This window comes from Theobroma cacao, chromosome 9 (genome assembly GCF_053813885.1).
Source record: "Theobroma cacao isolate CCN51 chromosome 9, ASM5381388v1, whole genome shotgun sequence".
Lineage (NCBI taxonomy): Eukaryota > Viridiplantae > Streptophyta > Magnoliopsida > Malvales > Malvaceae > Theobroma > Theobroma cacao.
Window position 1 is genome coordinate 34,724,748 of NC_142647.1, and position 5,287 is coordinate 34,730,034.

A 5,287-nucleotide genomic window follows, 5' to 3' on the forward strand; every position below is an offset into this window, starting at 1 on the left:
ATGCCAACCGGAACCCCGCAAGGCTTACATATCAGTTTCTTTCCTTTCTTGTGAGCAATCATTGTTAGATATCGAGTCTTTAGAGAATATATACTATTTTAGATCAAAAACAATCAAAATAAAATTTTCGCCACATAGGGGTATTTTGGTCATTTTTTTTCTCAAAAATTTCAAAACTGGCTAAAACGTAATATACAAGTACAAAATACATAATTCATATTCAAAATGAGTTTAAAAGTCTAAAATCTTCATTTAAAACGAAATTACGATTATTTGAATAAAATAAGAAAATAAAAGAAATATTAAGGGAAATATTCTATTTTCTTATAAAACAATATTTATAAAGTTATACGTGAATAATTTTTATAGCGTAAAAGCTAAATAAATTTATACATACTGAAATACAGTAAGCCAAAATATTTAATTTAATTTACAATAACCAGAGGGCCCCCGAATAAACAAAAGTAAAGAGGACTGTGAACCTACGATTTGGAAAATGCAGATCCAATAGTAGTCCTCGATGAGATCAGCTATCTACAGTCTATACTGAACCTGAAATGGGTGGAAAGGAGTTGGGTGAGATTTGCAATCCCAATGAGTAAACAGACATTATCATAAATATCTAAAGGCGAGTAAAATGGAGGCAAGTTTAAACAATAAATTTCAACCCATTTCATAATGTTTTCAATTTATTTCTTAAACCATAAAATATTTGTAATTTACCAAAACAATTGTTAAGGCTTATGTCTTTTATTAAAACAAGGCTCAAGCCAAAACTAATCCTCGGGGATACCTTGGCCGAGGCATCTAACCGAGTCCGCCAAGGGTGTTAAAATATTCACACGTGAAACACATTTTTATTTTTAAAACCAGCCGTCCCTTGGCGTTGGCCGAGTTACACATTCACGTGGGGGTTCGACGTGAAGTGAGCTCTAATACTACCCCGGGAGTTACCCTCCTCGCCTCTACAACCGGAGTAACTATATAACTGGGTTTACCGTGCCCCTCTAATAGGCAGTCCACGGAAACCCGTCACTGCAGTGACTAACCCACCAATTTTAATAAAATTTCGACAGTATAGCGTGGCTTTTATTTATTTATCCAGCCTGCATAGTAAAATCAACTTACATAAATTTCCCAACGCATTCACAAAATATAGCCACATATACTCATTTCTCATAAGCCATTCCTAGGAAAATATATATTTTTCAAGTCAATTTGTAGCCTCCAATTACTCAATTTCATAATCAATACAATATATTTTTATTTGTCACATTTATTCCTAAAACATCAAAAATCCCGTTTTAATCTCGTTCTCATTTCATAAAATACATAAAGGGCATTTAAAATAAACTCTAGATAATTTACAATAATAATAAGTTTACTCACTGTTTGTACAAAATAAAAGCTTTCAAGCGCCCCGATCACTACTCGTCGGGTACGACTTCTTTGCCTTTTCCGGAAGGCTCTCCTCCTAGACACATTACAAAAATTTACACAATTCATCACATTGATGCTAAATCACTATATAATTAACTTAAATCCTATATTAATGCATGGTATGAAATGCAATAGCCTAAAACGACTTAAATGCGGTATTAACCTATTTTTGGCACTTTGCCCGATAAATTGCTAACGCGCTCCATTTTAGCTCTAAATCATCCCATTCTCTCTCCAACATTTCTAACCATTAAATATCAGCCAATAACCTTCTAAAAACAACAAAATCAGCTCACTCCCTTCCTTGGAAAATTCGGCCAAAAATGGGACATTAACTCGGTAAATTTTCTACTTTGTTTTTCTATCACGTTTAATCGTTTTTCATCATTTCTCTTCATTTTCCTTAGAATAAAATCAATTCATCATCATTGTACAGCATTGAGCATCCAGCCAAGAGTGGGTATTGTGAAAATTTACTGATTTCTTGCCCAATTTAATTTCTAAACACATTTAACTAACTAAAACTATCAATTTAACTAAAAATCAAAACCTAAAAATTTCAATTTCTCTCTCCTAGAATTTCGTCCAGCCCTTGATATCACTTTTTGATCTCTCTCCTCAAGCATGCTAAATGGAAATAAAGGCATAGGAAAGGTAGAAATCAAGCTAAAATCGAAAAATCTTACCGTTAGACGCGTAAACGGTCGAAAACCGCGAATTTCTCTTTGAATTTTCTTGTTTCTCTTTGGTTTTTCTTTTCTTCTTCCTTTCCTCTCTATTTCCTCTGTTTTTCTTCCTTATGGCCGGCCAGCACTCAAAATTTGGGTTTAAATGGCTGACTTTTCATTAAAATAATATTATTTCATTAAAAAAATGCCATGTGTCACTTTCCCATTGGCCCATTTTTAAAATTTCATCCATTTGTTTCCAAATTTTCACCATACACTTGTCTCATATATTCATAGCTTAGATAAAATTCTCAGACTCATCCAAAGTCTCGGTGGAGTAATTTTTGCAATTTACACTTTTGCCCCCGTAAAAGTCAAAAATTACATTTTTGCCCCAAAAATTGAAAAATTGCCCATAGACATATTTTTCATCCCTTATACTCATACCATTCTCCAATTTGTCAAATTTCATCAAAATTCTTTCAAAATCTCAAATTTTGTCCATGGGTGGTAAAATTACGATTTTGCCCCTACACTCCAAAAATCACCAGAATTAAACTTTTTTCACTTCCTATCATTAAATTATACTCCAAATAGTTAATCTTGGTCAAAAATTTCACTCCATGATCAAATTATTATCTTAGGTGGCAAAATGACGATTTTGCCCTTGAATATCAAAATTTCTAATTTTACCCCAAATGAACCCTCGAACTCCGAACAATCATTTTTAGTCATTCCTGAACTATAAAATATTAAATTTCATCCTACAATTCCTATTTGAACTAGTTCGAGGTTAAATCAACTCAAGTGTACCGTTAGGTACGATATCGGGTTTCGTCTTTTCTTATGTGCTTTCCTAGCATAATAACATGCTACTCAGTGCATGTATGTCATGACATGTATTTATAGGGTCGGGTTTTACATCTCGCATGTGAACAGTGGCGAAGCGTGACTCTCCACCCAGGGGCTTGTAGAGAGGGCTGTCCCCTACGAGTGCTCTGATAGGTACCGTTTGTTGCCACCGCTGGGAGAAAAGGGCTGCTTGTAACGAAGGTTGTCCTCTACGAGTGGAGCCATCGCTGAAAGAGGAAAGGGCTGCTTGTAACGAGGGTCGTCCCCTATAAGTAGAGCCCAACCGTGCATGTGCGGAGTGGGCAATGCACATGCCGGTAATGATCCACATCAACTGTGTGAGGTGATGGTGGTGTAAGTGCTTATATATATACATATTTACTATGTAGAGATGTTTGGATTTAAAATGTGATTGCATTGGCTGTTGAAAACTTGAGTATTGTCAATGTGTTCAATTTAATGTGCAATGTGGCATGAGTGGATTATTCCAGTGGCAGTGAAAGCCCCTTGGATTTTTATCTGGCTAGAATTTCGTTGCAGCGAGAATGCCTTTTCACTGGGGTGAGAGTCAATCTATTATGCTTGACTTGCTTGAAATCTACTAAAGTTTTCACTTCTCAACTTCCTTGTTGTTCATGAGTCTTTTGTCATCAAGTAACTAAACGACCAAGGGTTTGAATGAGGAGTTTTTAAATAGAGCTAAATTAAATTGCATTGTTTTGAACTTAAGTGCATAATGCTTTCTAAACCTTCCTTAATGTTTATTGTTCCCTTCCTATGTTCACTCAATGAGTTTATACTCACGTTTTTAAAATTCATGTTTTAGGTTCCTGAGTTAAAGGTGATTGGATCCTAGGATGAGGTGTTCCACCCTATACATTGCTCCGTAGGTTTAGCGTGACACTAAGTGTTATCAATCGTGCCCAGAATCACTCCACTGATGGTCAAGTTCTAATTACGTGTATATGACTACTTGTTGTGAAATGCTGAGATTCACTTGTCAAATTATATGTATGTATATAATGGTTGATGATGCCATTATGAATACATGACTGGGTTTTATGAGTTGTTTTCAAAGGAATTGTAATTGAGCATTATGAATTTCGGATTCCAAAGGAATATGGATTAACGTATAAGATCACGTAAGTAGGCTTGCTTGGGCTTGGTAAGTTGAACCCATTGGTCCCTTGTGCCGGTCATGGCCCGAAAATTGGGTTGTGACAGAACATATAAATGTCTGGACCAAAATCTTTTACCTTTCTAGCCTTTTTGCTTTTCCTTATTTCTGGACTAGATTCATCATTATTTTGTTCCAATGGAATGACATTTGATTGAATTGATTGTAGTGGCTGTAGTTGTCTTGAAATAAATTTGAATATATTTTCATCAAATATTGCATCACTTGATTCAACAATAGTATTGACTAGAATTGAATCATTTGGTTCAATTACCATGAACCTATGTGCTTTACTATGTTATGCATATTATGAATATGCATTCTATTCCTTTTTCACCCAATTTTTTTTTTGGGTTCCAGAATTTTAACTACAGCTTTACATCCCCAAACTTTCATATAACTAAGGTTTGGTTTCCTTTCTTCCATTGCTCATATGGGGTCATTTTAGTTTCCTTTTTAGGAACTCTATTTAATATGTGACAAGCTGTTAACAGAGCTTATCCCCAAAAACCTTTTCCAAGACATAAAAATGATAACATAGCATTTACCATTTCAGTCAAGACCTTATTTTCCTTTCGCTACACCATTATATTGTGGTGTCTAAAGAGTGAAATATGATGGATAATTCCAATGGAGGCAAAAATAACTTGGACTAAAATATTCTCCACCTCTATATGATCTTAAACATTTGATAAAAGATTTACATTGTAATTCAACTTATGATTTATAAACCTTAAATTTATCAAGCACTTCATCTTTAGAATGCAACAAATATAAATAACAATATCTAGAGAAATCATCAATGAATGTGACAAAATATTTCTTTCCAGCTAATGTAAGTGTAGTATGCATATCACACACACCGCTATGTATTAATTCAATTAATTGGTATTTCATTAAATTTTAGGAAAAAGATTTCTAGTTATTTTTGTTAGCATGCATGTATTGCATATATAAATACTTGGATTAAATTTTAGAATTAAGTCCATTTTATACATGTCATCTAATCTTCTATAATTTAAATGTCTTAATCTATAATGCCATAAATATGAAGATTTAATCATATAAGCAGAAACAACTATTTTATTCTTATTATTATTAACAATATTTAATTTGAACATTCAATCACACATGTAACCTTTCCTAACAA

At 33.7% G+C, this 5,287-nt stretch overlaps 1 long non-coding RNA gene across 1 annotated transcript; it reads right to left on the bottom strand.

The window, feature by feature from the left end:
• Window positions 1-413: 413 nt before the first annotated feature.
• On the bottom strand, window positions 414-2,230 carry LOC148760884 (uncharacterized). Its single transcript, XR_016028245.1, has 3 exons — window positions 2,127-2,230; window positions 1,390-1,474; window positions 414-552 (listed from the first exon to the last, which is right to left on the bottom strand). It is a non-coding gene; the product is annotated as an uncharacterized LOC148760884 (long non-coding RNA).
• Window positions 2,231-5,287: the final 3,057 nt, after the last annotated feature.